Genomic DNA, 18,912 nt, shown 5'->3' with positions numbered 1-18,912 from the left:
TTGTGTAACTTTGTTGTAAACATCTGTTTGATGTCATATGCTAAAAAGCTGGATTTAAAAAACACACACATTTTATCAGTCAACCATGCAAGATCGCTGTTGGAAAAAAGAGAAATTGGTGAAGTGCATAACAAAATTACTTTTACTCAGGACAGTACGGTTATTCTACCATGGTTACTTAATACTCGTCACTTATAGTAGTTATTATAAATTTCAAAACCAAAGAGTGTTACATCATAGATCCATTTAATCCATATGACACAGAGAGTCGATTAGCAATAGCTCGTTTCAAACGGGTATGTAAAATGTTGAAATCAGAGGTAATGTACGGTTACGACAGACAACAATGTCCACTGTTATCACATATTCTATGCCCTTTAAAAAACGTTCCACAACAAAAAGATTCATTTAATTGTGGAATTTATTTAATATACTACGCATTTAAAACCATGGACAGTTCTGAGTTCAGTTTAGACTTTAATCCTCAAACGTACAGAGAATATTAAAAAAATTATCTCTTAAAAAATTCTGAAAACGTATGCTTATACTGTAGCCGACATTCAAATAAGCACCAAAGTCTCCCCGAAGATGACTGTGTAGAATGGGTGTCATGTTCTGTGTGTTGCCGCTGGATAGCGATAAATTGCATCCCTAAAAAAGACAGAATTGATAATTATGAAATCAATGATTTCTACTGTTTTTTTTTGTCAGAAATGAAGAAATGAAAATATATAGAAATTATTAGACTATAGAGTAAAGCACGCTACAAATTGCATATCAAAATTATAATTAAATTATTTGAGTTACTTTTTTATGAACATTTTCATTACATCATAATTATTGAGAAGTTAAAAACATTACCCAAGTTACAATAAGATAAATAATAGATAGTGACAAATGTCTGATACAGTATGTCTCAATACGTTATATAATAAGGTTTGTGTAAATTACTTTACACAGAAAGGTTAGGTAACAAAAGATAAGTTAAACCTAGTGGTAACAGTAATTTCATCACAATCATCTTACATAGTTTAAAAACACAATTTGTAACCACACCAGTAATGCATTTAATATATTATGTGACTTTTAATTCAATTTATTCATGCATAACTGACAGTCCGCAGTCTGGTTCAAAGTGGGACGGCATTTAGTGTTTTACTTAGTAATCCATTATAACAAATGTCTGATGTGTGTGAATGTAAAATAAAAACACTTAAGAAATTATGAAATATTCAAACAATATCTATAAAAAAAAGTTATTTGTATGTAATAATATATTTAAAACAACAGGTAATGCACCTATCTAATAAGATTATTATCACAGATTTTAGATAACTTTATAAGATATTTCTTGCATTCTAAGAAAATGTTCTACACAACACATAGGTACCAAATGTAGTATTCTAATATGCAAAAAAAAATTTACACGGTTTTGTCAAAATGCTATTGAGATTGCTTCTAGGAATTAATGAAAAAATATATATATACAGAGTAAATTAAGAAATTACCACAAAAAGATACCAGGTTTAATGAATTTTATTAGCTGTTTCAAACTAGTCTTGTTACAGTAACTTGTAAAATAAGTTAATTCCAACACTCATTTACATAGGTATGCAAATCACTAGACATAATTTTAAAACACAATTTGTAACCACACCAGTCATGCTTTTATTTAATTTATTCATGCATAACTGACAGTCCGCAGTCTGATATTTCAAGTGGGACGGCAATAAGTGTTTTGATTTGTTTGATTTATATTGAATGTTTAAAAATATACTCACTAGACGTTTCAACAACAATCAATCCAATATAAAAGGTACAATCAATATGGTAATCATAATTGTTCACATCTCCAAAATACATTTTTGATGAAGTTACAATTCTGAAATAAAAATGTGATTAGAACAATTTGTGGAAATTTGTTAAATAGATAATCCTAATCAGTAATTAAAAAGATAAATTTAGTTACCTTAGGTATCTGTCTATTAATACCTAAAGTCAGTCTTGTAAAGAATACTGTTACGTGCTGCCCCTTCAGGGATTCAAATAAAGCGGTGTTCCTTGATGCTGATGAATTTGATGGTGCTGCAACATGACTTATTTGTTTTGTGTAGGTTCTTCTTCAGAGTTGTCGCCTTGGAAGAGTGATCAATTCCTCCTTGTTGACTGTAGCCTTTGACGGTTGCCTCCTTTGAATGAATATCCTACCGACAGCGCCAGTGTTACGTGGTGCCCCTTCAGGGATTCACTATGTTGATGATTTGAAAATAATAGTAGTAAATTTAGATACATAAATGTGATGTTTTATTATAACAAAATGAAATGTATAGTATCGTCGTGGTAATAGTAGTAGTAGTAGTCGTCCTGTATATGGCTAGTGGCGTGAAGTCGCTTCTGCGTTGCTGGTCCAGGTACATCTGTCTTTACTGTGTTCCCAGCCCTCCTATATATGATGTCGGTTCCTTTGATGGATCCTGCGCATGGACAGGGCGTCCTTGAGGTGGATGTAGCTGGTTCAATAAGTTGTTATTCTCGCAACTGCCGCTTCGTAACTTGTTGTTGGCCGCTCCCCTTGATTAGCTTGCCAAAATAGAATGTGGTTTCTAACTATGAGGTTACGCCTAATAGACCATAACAACACAAGGAGAACTGCCTCTCCGAGTAGAATAATACTTATATACTAATACGTGAATTGAGTACGTAAAGCTATTCCTTTACAATACTTTAATTTTGTATTCTGAATACATATTCGAATAAATGAGAATTAAGGGATTCAGAATACATATTCGAATAGTTCTTTAAAAATATATTCAGAATACATATTCGAATACTTTTTTTCACTACTAGTTTTTGTCAGTTTTTGAATGGTTGGTAACATTTGTTAATTAATAATTAAAAATACATTGTAATCATAAGTTTTGACTGCAAAATAGACTCACATTTTATCCTTGATTTATGAGATGTAGGTCTGAGAAGTAGATTGTTAACACTAATTGTTTCATATAATTTGTGTACCAAACCATAAGGGTTTCTCGCGTTGCACATTGTTTGAGATTGTACTACTGGGTGACAGTAAATGTTTTTCACACAGCGAGATAAAATTGAATTTCTTTCTCATTCTTCAATTGTTGGCGTACGTTTCTGGGTATTTCTTCGTACCAAACTGAAGAATCTAAATCATATTTATATAATTTTAGTAATCATATAATAAAATTGTTTGATTAAATCTTACAAGGACTTATGAAACCCAAAGGAGAATCTAAATATCTAGATTTTTCACTAGGAAGTTATGTTGATGTTCTAGGAGAAAAAGTGTAGTCAATACTATCATGTATTCCTATACAAAATTTAAAAATATTATATTAAATAATTATTATAAATGGATCTCTAAGAAAAATATTCAAAATCATGACTTACTAGGTAAACAAGTTAATGGAAGAGCTGAAATGTCTGGTGTGTTATTGGGAATTGTACGTAGATTTCATTAAAATATTCAGTTTTATGAATATTCAAGTAGTTATCCAGGACTCCAATTACTTTCAAAAAATTATACAAATTAAAAAAAAATAACATAAAAAAACTTGCTTTATCAATAATCATGGTTTATTAAACGTTGATAACAAATTATTAAATATAATTGCGGTTAGGGTTAGGGACGGTTACCAGTTTAAATATTGAACATACAATTTATTGATGTTATGTTTATAGATTTCATTATCAAAATCATGATTTAAGATAATACAATCTTACTATCTACAAAACAGATAAATCAATACATTTCAAAATTCAAATTTTTAAAGTTTGTTTTAATACTGAATAAAATAGTAAACTTACTTAAGCATTTCTACATATTACATACACAAATTCTAATGATTTTTCATTGTAGTATTTTCAGTGATCTGACAGCGTACTCATTTATACCTTCCCCCAGACCAACAAACCATATTGAAATATTCGTTGGATTAATCAGTGTGTATTGTCATGGTACTGGAGGCAAGCATTATAATAATATATATTTAAAACCCAATACTATGATTATCGGCAGAAAGGCTTAGCAGCATTACAATAAATAGTTAGTACTAGCAAAATTCAACGATTAGAATTTTGTTATATTAATCACATCCGGGTGGTAACTCAAGTGTTAATACCTGACATCTATTCAACTGTACGTGGGATCACTACAGTATTCTCATTATATTTTTGTTACTACATTTATATGATTAATACATACATTGTATTAACTAAATAATTATAGTTAACATAAGTTTTATGAACCATGTATTATACTTTTAGGGGTTCTTTGAGCGACGGCTTAACAGTTGAAGCTAAGTCAGGGGTGGACACAACCAGCTTCAGGACCACTATTTCAAATGCGACCATACCCTAGTCCAGGTGCAGTTTTGCGAGCTACATCTAGCTAAACTAAGCGTAAAGAAAAGAAAAGAAACTGTTTAATGTCTTTGAATTCTATATTTTACTAAAATTTTCAAATTCAAATTATAAAACGACAAATAAATGTAATAATTAATACAAACAACATAAATCGTTCATTTATGCCATGTATGATATTCCGTGAATTTAGAACTCAACAAAAGTATATTTTGTTAACTTCAGTTTGTTTAAGAATTACTGCTTACTAATTGAAAAATTAAACATGGAGTCAATTCTAAAAAAGCTGAACATATTAGGGATACAATTTTTTCATTTATGAGATCTTCAAATATATGATTATTCATTCTATGTATAATAAATGTTGGCTGCCACTGATCATTCTTGATCAACATTTTTATTTGTACAAGTCCTTTTTCCAAGTTTTGATATGAAAAATAATCTGTTGTATTTTTGTTTGTGATGATAACAATTATATGAGCTTCTATTGTGCTGTAATATAAACACTGACCGACTTCAAGATCTGCTTGATAATCTTTATAGTATTGTGACTTAAAGCAGTATTTTTCATTGACTGGTTGAAAATGTTTATCCCAATACACTGGTAAAGTAGTTTTCTGAGAAAATAATATAATATTCAGTTTTTCAAATGCTCGCCTTTTTATATCCTTGATACTTCTAAAAACTTTCATAGTACTTGGATGTTGAACTCAAAGTAATTCTGACTCTTTTGACAAATTCTGTAAAAAATAAAAACATAAGTAAACTCATTTCATATAATTGCTTGTTATGAAGGCTGAATTAAGTAAAATTACATGTGTAAAATGACAAATTTTGATTGTGCATCCTACATTTTGAAATAAATTTTCAATAATGCCTCTTACTACGGATCACTCTAATTTGTCTAGACCACAACCAATACGTGGGATGGCTAGTTTTTTAACACCATGTCCTACAATAAGATCACGTAATTTCGCAATAGCCGTAGTTATACTATTGTACGTTGGTTTTTGGTTGCTAAGCTCCTTGGTAATTAAATAGTAAATAAATTGATCATTTTCTTGCAAATATGCTACGCTGCCAACACCTTGTGTTTGGTCCATCAGTTCGCCACTTCCCCAACTCTCTTATAAATGCTCCTAAATTATATTTGAATACATAAATTAAAAACATTAACGATAGGTATTTTATCAATAAAACTATGTTATTCACTAACTTGAAATATATGGCGATACCAGCACTCATACGCACATCTTTGGCCACACAGTGTCCTAGAGCAGGGATGGCAAATCCATGGCACGCGCGTGCCCGAAAAGGGACGCGAAAAGATTTTGAGGGCACGCGAAAATTTTTACTATTATAATATAATATATAATAATATATAGTATTATAGTTTATAGGTAATAGGTAAAAATATTTTGAGCATACGGCTTTTATCGGTCATTAACGATTATTATTATTCTTATCTGTAGATAAAATAATAATATCTATATATTATCTATACGATATTGCGTTTGTTATTTTATATTTACGTACGTTTATTGAGAGTAATAAACCTACCTCAGTAAACGAGTAAACACTAATCAGTACGAATACGACGTCTGTCAATTTGTGAGTGCGTCGTGCGTGTTTCGTGTTTCGTGTGCGATTATTATATTTTATTTAACATTATTCAATAATATGTCTGCACAAAAAAAAAGAAAAATTAGTGAATTAAATGTTAGTAGTTGTAGTAGCAGAGAATTTCAAAATTCATGAACTGAAGATTATGGTATGGTTAAAAAAAGGCGATAAAGCAGTGTGTATTTTATGTTCAACGACAATAATAGTATGTAGAACATCATCTGTTAAACGACATTATGAAACTAATCATAATTTTCTTTTGAAAAAAACAAAAGAAGAACAAAAAGAGTATATTATACAAGCAATTAAGAACAACAATTTGCAGACAAATACATTAATGAAGTTTGTGGGTAGCAATTCAAATATTGTTGCCGCAAGTTTTGCTGTATCAAATGTTAGTGCAAAACGCGGAAAGCCCTTTTGCGATGGAGAATATATTAAAGATTTGATGCTGGAAACTGGTTTCCTGGAAATCTGGAAATCTGATTTAAGAAACCGACTAACTGATGAATGCAGTGCCGCATGTACTTTATTAAAAGTTACTAATTATACCTAAGCCAAATATCAATAAATTGGCATCAAGTGTTCAACAACAAAAATCACATAAAAATAAATAATTAACAAAGCAATATTATTATAATTATAAATTATTATGTACCTAAACTAACCTTTTTATACATTAATTATACAATCAAATTATAATATAACAAAATATAATTTTTTTCATGGCACGCTCAAAAAAAAAAAAAAAGGTAATTTTGGGCACGCAGTGTTCAAAAGGTTTGCCATCCCTGTCCTAGAGTCTCCTAGCCTCCTAGTCTCCCAGCATATTCATAATTGAGATATTAATCTCTTCCAAGGTGCCTTGGTTAAGCGCCCTGCAAAAAAAACCAAAACAATTAATTTACAAAAAATAGCTTTTATCTTGTTAATAAAAGTATTTACAAATTCCCTTTAAGAAATCTTATTATATAAGAAATATATAGGTACAATTTTTTCTTAGTATTAACATTTGAAGTTCAAATATTGACAAAATAAATATGGGGTACGTTTGTAACATTTTTTTTTTTTTATGAAATTTTATGGAATTACTGTGAAAGTCAATGTTTAATATATACATATTTATAAAGATTATAAGTTATTTAAAATGAGTGCAATATCTTTTTTTTTTTATTTACAATAAGGTACTCCTAGCTTTTGCCATCTATACCTAGAGATGTAGGAAAGGTAATAATACATTTTGGCATGTTTAACGCAATAATTAAATTATTACAATTTTAAGTTATGTGATAAAAATGGTTAGAGGCTTATGTTTCTTGATAAATTAGGTCATGCGGGCGTCCTCGTTGGAGGCGGCGTTGTAGAAGTGATCTGATGTTGATGTGATAGTGCATTGAGCCTGTTGCCTTGTGTATTTTATTAGAAATAAATAATATTATCGAAAATGTTACAATTGTTCCCAAACTCAGTAGGGGAGTACCTTTGCTGTATTAATTTAATATAATACATTATTAATAAGTATTTACATTATACATTTGTTTCAGTAACTGTAAGAAATCATAAAAATTCTATTGATCAAGATATATGAAATTTTATGACTAATGCCAAGTTTCGTGAATAAAAAAATGTTAATTCTAATTAATTTTTATCTTATAAAGTATTGATGTATTTAATTTTATTTTACATAGCTAATTATTATTATTTGATCGTTTGATTATTTATCTAATAATGTCAAATATTAGATTAAAAATATTAAAGCTACCATCTAATATCGATGAACGTATGTACTATTTTCAATTTTAAACATCGTTATCATTAAATATTATTTAATATTTGAATACTTTTATTTGTATTTTTTATTCATAAAAAAAATACTTTTTACTGATCCAGAAAAATAGTTTTAAATTTGTGACAAGACATATTATAAATCATGAACATTAATTTTAGTCTTTGAACGAAATATAATATTGGCCCATGATATGATTAATTTTATAAACACCAATGTGTTGTATCCTATATGGCCCATATCGACCGTATCATATTACTATGTATTTTTAATTATTAATTAATAAATGTTAATTATCAACCATTCAAAAACTAACAAAAACTAGTTGTGAAAGTATTCTAATAGTATTCAAATACTTTTTAAGTATTCGAATACGCATTCTGAATACATTTATTTGAATATGTATTCCGAATACAAAATAAAAGTATTCTTTTCAAGACTGCAAGACACCTACAAATTAGTAACTCCAAATAATACACTATAATGATGACAAGGAAATGAAAACACACTGAATATATTTTTGTTTTTATATTTTAGATGATAGTACATCATATTATTACATGTGCTGCTGCTGTTGTTGTGTTGGTGGTAGCTGTTGTTCTTGCTGCTGTTGTTGTGGTGGTGGTGGCTGTTTTATCTGCCGCTGCAGAGCAATCAGACCAGCTTCTTCTTTTAATTTGATAGCCAATGCGATGGCTGCTTTGGCAGCAGAAGCTACCCTGGCTGCTCTATTGGCAGCCTCAGCAACCGGGTCTCTGGCGGCGGCATCCGCGGCTCTCTTACCAAAAATGCACTGGGCGGCGGTATAACCCCGCTTGAAACAACCGGGGCATTCTAGAAAATCAAAGGAATCGAAATTAAAACATATTATCCATGATAAAATGTTAATTCGTTTTTTAATTTAAACAATTTCAGAAAAGAGAAGACATCATTTCATTCCTTTAGATTGGGAGACATAAAACATATTTTAAACAAAATGTTATAATGCACGAAGATCAATGTAACTAGATAATTAAATAACATCACTGTTTAATTTATAATAATAAGCATGAAATAAAAAATCAATATTTTATCTTTGTGTGAAACCAAAACATAGTTATAAAACCAAAGTACATACAAGAACATTTTGAATAAGTTATTTTCTATAGGTCTACTAAAAAAATGGATAGTTAACAGATAGATAAAACCTCCTTTCCCTGAATACAGTGACAGGGATAAATTATACAAAAGGTTATGGTTATTAGTTCAAAATTCAAATCAATTAATTAGCTACTTAGTAAATATTGAATACCTAAGTATTAAAGAAAAAATTATTTACACATGTTTTAGGCATTGTGAAGGTGGTGTATTACATGTGTAATTGATGCATCTCAATATACATTTTCCGTAGATAGAACTAGACTATAAAAAGGTGGATAAGTGGATGTCGCTCTGCTGTACAGTAGGTTACAAGTGGGTCACTGTAATGGATGGTGTTAAATTTGAATTCAATGATATAATATCATTGTATAAAAAAAACGATTCTGAGCGAAAACGGTCAGTCAGCCTATGATATTACCAAGTATATTTGATGATATTATTGTGAATAAAGTAATTTATAAATAACCTATTTACGCGGAGCCTTGTTTTAAATTTTAAATCCTTAGCCACAAAAGTTAAACATTTTATACATTTTTAACTACAAAATAATTAATAAATTATAAATTATTTCATTTCTGCGTTGAGGTATATATCAACGTCGGTTGGGACGTAACATGTGAAAGGAGTATCAGACATCAGTGAACTTAAATTGATAAAAACATACTTAAGATCCACAATGATTCAGGAGAGATTGTCAAGCATGGCCATACTTTCTATAGAAACATCAATCGCTAGCATATTAACTATTATTTTAAATAATTCTAATAATTTGCAAATATCAAATTTATTTGTTTCCTATAGTATAAGAAGATAGTAATTAAATAATTAAAAATTACATACTTGTGGCTAAAAATGTTGTTTCTTGTACCTCGAAACCTAATTGCAACTTTTCAGATTTTTCCGAATCGTAATAAATATATTAAAAGCTATGAGTGTGTCAATCCCAAAACCCAGAAGGGCACATTGCTTCATTTCTGCTTCAGGATAAAAAAAAATGGCTGAGTACGGCCCTGACTGCCACTTACACGAAAAACCGAATTTACGTAATAATTCCGGAAAAGATGAAAAGCGAAGGGTTATTTCGACTACTTATCGTGCACAAAGACACAAAAAATAAAAACGTATTACTCAGAGCGTAATTTTGATATATAAGACTGAGACGATAATACGCACATGTTACCTCTTAAATCGCAGGTCGTGGAGCAGGCAGTAACCTGCGTTCACGAAGTATCGGACTTCGGTAAAATGTAATGCCCGCCACCGACCGGCGAGAAGTACCACCGATTGATAAACATTCTGACTTATCACTATTACCAGGAATAATGATAGTAATAATTGTTATCAAATAAATAACGACATCATATTATTATTTTTTCGTTTGCCGACGTTTGAAGCACTCGCGAATTGCAATTATTTGAAATTTGAACAAAAATACAGACCACAGTCGTACAGAGTTTTAGTAGTTCTATTCATACATATTATTACATAATCACCATGAATAAGTGTATTGTTTTTAGTAAAACAACTGAAGTATCGCCTAGCCATATTATGTTAGTTTTAATTTGTAAGTAGGTATTATTTTCTAGTTGTACTGATTATATTTCTTAATAATATCGTGTCAGTCTAATTTGCTAATTTTAGCGTGACGTTGCTACTCGTTGCTGGTCATTAGCAGACAAAATATTGCACAAATGCTCGAGATGTGCATGACGGCTATGTAAGTGTGTCCGTCAGGAGAGTCGTCACGGGAGAGAGTATACAGGGTAATAGCTCACCACTATAATATTATTATTTAAGTAGTTGTTATTGAAGTATTGACAATTTTTCAAACGTTGACTTTCGAAGATAATTCTGCCGACTTAGATGAAGACATACAATATTGAAGCGAATTATGAAGCTTAAAGGTGAGAATATTGTTGAAAGGTTTTTATTTTAAAGCTATTTTACTGTGCTATAAACTCTCAACAATCCTAAAATATACATAACTTGTTTTGGTGTTACCCCTATAAGGTTCCTTAAAAAATAATAATAATATTATGTCTTATCACTCTAATATAAAAGCAAACATGAACAAAATAGGATCTACTGTACTGTCTGTACTCATATTTGCATGTTGCTCGTTATTTAAAGGGAGAAAACAAATGGTGCACTGACACATTTTTAACAAAGTTTTCATTTTTTAGGCGATACAATTTTGCTGAGCAAGAATCTAATTTCAATAACACAGAGGGCCTCAACATATTTAAATTGCACGACTAGTAAATCGCATCTAAGAGGTAAGGTTTTTTAATATAATTTATGAATTAGGTATTTAGCCATTTTTTACAACTTGACATTTTCAGAAAATCATATTTCTCCAACTATGAGTTTGAAGAAAATGAACAGACAAATAAAGGATTTGGAGACGTTGCAGTTGATTAATTTAATTCACCCAGAAAATCCTTAAAAACTTAATAATGCCTAATTCACATACACTTATGTAAGTATATTACATATTACTGTTTGCCAAAACCAAAAGTTACTTAATAGTTTATCGTTTTTAATTCATTCATTGGATTATACTTAAATTTTTGGGACATTGGGATTAAGTGGCAACTTGCTACAAAATAAAGTTCTATTGAAGTGTACAATCATGTGAACATTATGAACATCTAAACTTTTATAAAGATACAAACTAATAAGTTGTACACCTTAATTATTGGTACAGGTTAATATGAATTGTTTATTTTATATATAATATCACATTTATCTATAACTTATATCATTCAGGTCCATTGTCTACGTGTTGTTGTTTAGTAGATGACTTACACTTAACGGTTGTTTTTAAGCAATGGTTATTGCTAGATTTCAATGTTAATAGTAAAATTAAATCTTAATTATTAATATTCTGCTCAAAAATTTAAATATTTATGTTCCAATTACCTACTAATATCATTGTATCACATATTTAATTATTATAATGTTTTTTAGAGTTGACACACATATTTTAAATGTGTCTTGTTCTAAACAATTGGATCAAAAGCCACATCCAGCTATTATCACACCCATCATTTGGGATATCGTAACTACTGTACCAAATTTTTGGACAGACCTGGCTTCACGTGTCTGAATGTTGCCGTATGGTGTAGCTGTATGGTGAGCTGTGAAAAGATATATCATATTGAAGATGTTGCTGATTGGCTGTTAAAAACTTTGAGGTTTCCTACAAAGTATGTTCATTTATTGATCATAGTCATATTAATTATCAAATTTAATTAAATATGTAATTTATAGGAGGAAAGACGAAGTTCTTTGAAAGAAGACTAAGCGAACACCAATTACCTTCAGTTGCACTCTGAATCATGTTTGTGATTAAAATTATTCGTCATAGACTTATTTATAATTATAAGAATACATTATTTTTAAATTTTATAATTAGAGAAAAAAGTATTTAAAATCTTTATTAATTATACTATCGTAGTTTTCATATTTGTTGTATTTATAGTTTAATTGTAATTTAAAATTTAGAAATATATGACTAACGTGCTGTAATTAATTGTTATATTTACAGCAGTTTTTTGTACATACTAAATAAGAAAGTCTTACTAAATAAGAAGAAATAAATTACAATATAATATTAAATGTAACTCTATACATATAAAACAATTAAAAAAATTTGTTTTTTATGTCTATGGATATAAGAAAACTTTAAACTAAGTCTTATAACTAATATGTTAGTTTCAACTATTTAACTTAAGTTTTATGTTTTTTATTTACATTTTATTATGATTAGAGCACAAATTTGTATGTGTTTGCATATTTGTTCTGGGTGATAGTATAATATGCTAATTGAGCACAGAATTTGTTTCATGACCATAACAATTTTGAACTGTGAAACTTTTGGGATGCATATTTTGACAACTAACTCATTTTTTTGTATTGTAAATCAATTTTGTATTGCTTTCATGCAATTGTTCAGTTGTGGAATTTTAATTTTGAATGTTTATTGTTGACTTGTTTTGAACTGTTTACGGATATACTCATTTTTTTAAAAGTTTTTTTAGTTTTTTTCTATGAATATCAATTAAATTTTATTTGTGGGGTAAAATGTCTAGGAAATTTAATACAAGGCTATTAATATATTGTTACAGTGGCATTTGAAAAATATTAAAAATCTATTGTCACTGTTTTATAGCTAAACATTGAAAAATTTTAAGACTTCTATTATTTTGAATAACTTAGGCTGATGGTGATAAAAATTTGAGCTGAATACAGAATGAAAACTTCCTCAAGCGTTTGTAGTAAGGCTTGTATCAGAACAACCACTGGCCCAAATACTAGTATGCTTACTCGTATCTTTGATGTAATTAGTCACTAAATGATCGCAAAATAAATTAATTTTATTATTTTCTGGTTTTTCAGCTATGAAGCTATCTATAAAACAAACTCCAGCTTATATTGGATGAAGAAATGCTTAACCAAATATATGTACCAGCCACTTTCCTAATTCATCATTTGCAAAATTAAATTCTTGTGCAAACCCTAAACTTTGAATTTTACGGTACCAAGCTTGGCCCAAATGGAAACGGCATCGCCATATTTGTGCTGTCGGAAATATAATACTTATTGATTGGTGCATTGATATCTCTAAGTCTAAGACAAATTTATTTGGGTTTATTCCAACTACATTAAATTTTTTTTTAATAATTCAATTTATGTTTTCAATGTTTTATCTGGTAAATAGCAAATCCATGAATTGTATAAAGTTGAGTTAAATTTTTATCACAATAATTAAAAGTGCCATACATGTAAACTATTTCCAGTTCTTTTTCAAAAATTCAATATTATTATCACATGAAAATATAATAATCTCATTTAAATCGTAATTTTCAAAAATAAAATGTTCACCTCTATTTGCTTTTACATAAATATAACTCAAAGTATTATGAACTTCTTTTCTTGACTTTGGTATTTTAGGAATAACAACTGGCTATAGCATTTTGTACATTTCTGGAAATTAGCTTTATATCAGACATTAAAAAGTTACCTGCATTTTTATGTTGTGTAGGTTCTCGTCTGATAATTTTTGATGGTTTTTCAACAACCCTGTCTACTGCTTTTCTTTTACAAAAATTACTTATTTTTTCCTGGTTTAGAGTAGGTAGTTTCTTCGTCGTGGGTACAAAACACGTATTTTTATTTTCAACTAATTATACATTATTGGTGTATTATTTAGAACAGCACTTAGTGTTAACACACATCCATATATTTGTTGTCGCAGTGTGTTTCTTATAAAATTTATTATTATTATGGACTAAAAGAATATTTCCCTTTTCATTTAACATATAATAAATAATTACGTCCATTTTTATAATTTGTAATAGATTACTCTATGTTAACTCTGTAAGTAATGAACGAGTACTGAAATCAATAAAATGGACTGTCCACACTATTATAGCCAATAGGTAATAAAGATAACTAGATAGAATGTAATGTATTAAAATTTATCGCCATGTGGGAAAATACATATTGGTATATTGTTGTTCGTCTAACTTCAAATAAATTATTGATTGTCAGTTAATAATTATTTTTACAGATATCGATTTTGTTTCTTAAGTAAACATAACAATAATGTTGAGTATGACTATTAGCTATAATATTGTGAAGTGTTTGATCAAATAAAATTTGAATTTTTTGTTATTATTAATATTATTATTATTATTAATTTTACCTATACAAATAAATAATAATTTATGGACCATAAATATTAAATTATGGACTAAATTCATTTAAAAGGAAGTTAGTGTTCGGTATAATTTTTTTTCGTGTGGGAATTTACGTATAGGTTAATTTTTTTCCGTGAGGGAACTTACATATTGTGTATCGGCTTACCTGCTATGTTTCGTGTGGAAACTTACTAAACACCCATTATACAGTAACCCACTTAAAAACTTTTCAGTTGTGGCATTTTAATTTTGAATATATTTATTGTCAAATAATTATAAAAAAAATTTAATTTAATTATTAAGAAATTAAAAAACATGATTCCTAGTAATGTACATTAGTATGACAGTATTTACAGCTCTGAAATGTTTTATTTGGTACAAGGGTAGAACAACTGGTAATTGGGATCGTGAATATTCAATTTTCGAATAAAAATATACATTTTTATGAATTTCTGACTCAAAATAATTTGCACATTTTCGTGGTTTTTACGAATTTTGTCAAAATTCAAAATTCAGACGCTCATAAAAAACTATTGTGGATTTAAGCTCAACTTTTTTTTTTAATTTCCACTAACAAAAACTCACTAGGAACGTATTGTAAGTAGGTAGGTATTTACATTTTCGAGTTATTTGACGGATCGAAAAATTATATATCGACATAAATTAAGAAAAACCTAAAATAGTCAACAATTTCATAGGCCTATAAATACCTCAACACGAATCAAAATAGTTTTAAAATTTCATGTATCTACGGTACGTAAGTAATTTATTTTAGATTTAAAGTTACGCCAAGAACCAAAATTGATTATGTCGAAAATCGGATTTTATGTAAAATTTCCAGTTTTTCCTTAATTTCTTTTTGTTTTTCCCGGCGCTTTTGGAGACTATAGATACTGGGAATTTGGACCTCCCCAATGCACCAACTAGATTCACTTTCCCACCGGAAAAGTTGAGAAGCGAAGCATTGTGTTACGTACCTACGTATTAAGTAATCATAATATATTAACTATGTATAATAGCACACCGCACGTTTCTAATAATATTTGACAATATAACTAATAAGGAAATTAGTATAGTATAACAAGCGGAGGTCGTTGCAAAATCGTAGGGAAAACCATTAAACTATAAAAGGTGTCGTCATACGTAAGCTATTTCGTTGTTAATTTTAAAATGTTTAGTCATTTAGCTATATTGACATCAAGGACTTTTAAAGAAGACTCAGATTCTGAGCGGAGCGATGAATGTATTAATTTTACAATGATGTGTCTTTTTTTTTGTGTCTGTAATCACCTTTTAGGACAGTAAATTACTTTTGATTTTTTCAAAAGTATCTTTTCTGATAGGAAAGTGAATTTAGTAGGTACTTAGGGGGGGGGGAGGGGGGGACTTATTTTGAGCTGTTAACAGACATTTTCAGTTTCCATTTTTTTTAGTTTTTTTTCTATAAATATCAATAACATTTTATCTGTTGAGTAAAAAAGCTTGAAAATTTAATAGAAGGCTCCTAGGTTATTGTTTCAAAGGCAGATGAAAAAATTAAAAATCCATTGTAATAGTTTTTTCGTAAAAAAGACGTATTTTCAGTTATAAATTCATAAAAAATTTCCTTTTTAAATCTAAGATTTGAAAATGTAATACAAGGTTCCTCATAAGTTTTGATCTTTATCACACTAATATGTATACAAGAAAGTCAAATTAAATTTTTATGTACGTTTGAAATTCATATTATTACAACATTTGATTTTCACTAGATTTCATGTAACAATTTTCTTATTTGATTGTAATTAAAAAATTAATTAATTAATTAAATAATTTCACTGAATTTTTATATTTTTATTTTCTATACACCATAAAATGTTGATAATAATTTTACTCTTTTTGAGCTGTTTATGGACATTGTTGGTTTTCAATAGTTATCAATAAAATTGTATTTGTTGGTTAATAAAGCGTAATCATTTAATGCAATGCTCCTGATATATTGTATAGCGGTTGAACAATATTAAAAATACATAGGCACAATTTTTTTTATAAGCATTTAAAGTTCAAATGTGAACAACATTTATCAAATTTAATAATTACTTTTATAGCTAAGGATTGAAAATTTAAAACAAGATTCTACGTAAATTGGTTATATATAAACTACTTTGTTCATCTTTATATCATATCAAATATACTTAATAAAGTTTTATTGACATTCATAGAAAAAAAGACTAATACAATTTGAAACAGAAAATGTTCCTAAACAGTTCAAAACAAAACAAAATATTATTATAGTATAAATAAACGACCAGTGAAAATTATATGTATATTGTTCATTTGTTTTAAAATTACACCAAAAACCAAAATCGATTTTGTCAAAAACCGAATTTGCGTAAAAATTCCCGTTTTTCCTTAATTTTTATGTTTTTTTTAGCGGCGTTTTTAAAACTATTGAGAATTTTAAAATTTTATCTCCCTAACCAACTAGATTTACTTTCCCATCGAACAAGATACTGTTGAAGAAAAACGAAGCAGTGTTACTGCCCAAATTGTGATGACAGGCAGAAAATAAGAAAATTAATTTAAAAATTAAAAGTTAAAAAATAGACACACATCATTGTAAAATCGTTCCACTCGGAATCTAAAATTAAATTAAATTAATAATAAATTAAAAACACGATTCCTAGTAATGCATGACAGTGGTTACAGCTCTGAAATATTTTGTTTTGGTCAAGGGTAGAACTTCTGGAATCGTATGTATATATATATATATTCGATTTTCGAATAAAAATAGGTATACATTTGTATGAATTTCTAACTCAAAATAATTTTCAAATTTTCGTGATTTTTACAGAATTTGTCAAAATTCCAACTTCAGACACTCATAAAAAACTATTGTGGATTTATACTAGACTTTTTTTTAGTATTACATTCCCAAGTTATTAGCGAAAAAAATTTTATCGACAATTAAGAAAAATATGCCTATATAAACAGCTCAACATGAATTAAAATATTTTGAAAATGTTATGGTTTTAAATTATTTTATAAACAATCAACGAAAATTGCACGTATCTAGGTACAGCAATTTATTTTAGAGTACTGCCACCAGAGGCGAGCGAGGCATTTGCCTTGAGCGCCTGATGCTGGGGGGCGCAAAAATATTAAATGATTAACTTAAGAAAAATTATTAATTATTGTATAATACTGATACGTAAACGTTATATTATATATTTAATATAAAATATATTTCTTCATTGATTACTCGTTTCTCGTTTATTACTTTACAATTATTGAATTATTATTATTATTATAATTTTCTAATTTGTTATTGGTAGTATTTATTATGTTATCTTTATGAGTTATGACTTTATTTTCCATTTCGCCCGAAATAACAGAATACGTATATTAACTACACATATATGACCACCATTTACTAACACTAGACTAAGAAGAAAATGTAAAACAAAAGAGACTATATACTTATATAAAAAAAAAAATGTACTAATAACTAACAACTATTATTTTACTAACCAAATTTATCACTATTTTATAACCAATTTATCACTATTTTATGTATCAATGTATTATAACCAATGTATCACTATTGTAAAACTATTGTAATAACTACATACTATGGAAATGTTAAAGATTTATGTTTAAGCCTTTAAACATAAAGTCTTTTTTTTAGAAAGGAGGTGTTACGCACCCACGTATTAAGTAGTCATATATTAACTGTGTACTGCGCGCCGCACGTTTCTAATAATATTTGACACTATAACTAATAAGGCAATTATTAGTATAGTATAACATGCGGAGGTCGTTTCAAAAGCGTAGTGAAAACAATTGAACTATAGAAGGTATCGTCACACGTATCTTTCCTGGAAAGCCAACACCCATACGAAGGATATGAGTCGACCAGCATACCAAATACGAGATCCGAACTCTGTCTCATGACCGAACTTAGCCACTACTACGACCACCAACTCCAAAGGACACAATCATATATATAGAAGCCCAGGACAAGAGCTCTTCAGACGGTTAGGGACATTAGATTTCTGCGTCGAGGAATATATCGACGTCGGTTGGGACGTAACATGTGAAAGGAGTTTCAGTAAACTTAAATAATTGATAAAAACATACTTAATATCTACAATGGTTCAGGAGAGATTGTCAAGCATGGCCATACTATCTATAGAAACATAAATCGCTAGCATATTAACTATTATTTTGAATAATTCTAATAATTTGCAAATATCAAATTTATTTGTTTACCATAGTATAAGAAGATGG

General features: G+C 28.7%; 3 long non-coding RNA genes and 1 pseudogene across 6 annotated transcripts; 1 reads left to right on the top strand and 3 right to left on the bottom strand.

The window, feature by feature from the left end:
- Positions 1–552: 552 nt before the first annotated feature.
- On the bottom strand, positions 553–2,074 carry LOC132933543 (uncharacterized). Its single transcript, XR_009662899.1, has 3 exons — positions 1,970–2,074; positions 1,782–1,882; positions 553–651 (listed from the first exon to the last, which is right to left on the bottom strand). It is a non-coding gene; the product is annotated as an uncharacterized LOC132933543 (long non-coding RNA).
- Positions 2,075–2,910: 836 nt separating this feature from the next.
- Positions 2,911–3,528, bottom strand: LOC132933944 (uncharacterized). The gene is made up of 3 exons (XR_009662961.1): positions 3,418–3,528; positions 3,233–3,337; positions 2,911–3,172 (listed from the first exon to the last, which is right to left on the bottom strand). It is a non-coding gene; the product is annotated as an uncharacterized LOC132933944 (long non-coding RNA).
- A 1,050-nt stretch (positions 3,529–4,578) lies between these two features.
- LOC132952323 (uncharacterized) lies at positions 4,579–9,676 on the bottom strand (annotated as a pseudogene).
- Positions 9,677–10,312: 636 nt separating this feature from the next.
- LOC132936472 (uncharacterized) lies at positions 10,313–12,491 on the top strand. 4 transcript variants are annotated; one of them, XR_009663469.1, is made up of 7 exons: positions 10,313–10,502; positions 10,561–10,701; positions 10,784–10,842; positions 11,122–11,214; positions 11,281–11,417; positions 11,909–12,147; positions 12,212–12,491. It is a non-coding gene; the product is annotated as an uncharacterized LOC132936472 (long non-coding RNA). The 4 variants fall into 4 exon arrangements; XR_009663470.1 differs by having other exon boundaries at positions 10,580–10,842; XR_009663468.1 differs by having other exon boundaries at positions 10,561–10,842.
- Positions 12,492–18,912: the final 6,421 nt, after the last annotated feature.

Source organism: Metopolophium dirhodum, chromosome 1 (assembly GCF_019925205.1).
Source record: "Metopolophium dirhodum isolate CAU chromosome 1, ASM1992520v1, whole genome shotgun sequence".
NCBI lineage: Eukaryota > Metazoa > Arthropoda > Insecta > Hemiptera > Aphididae > Metopolophium > Metopolophium dirhodum.
Note: the sequence above shows the minus strand (reverse complement) of the source record. Positions and strands in the feature narration are given on the sequence as shown.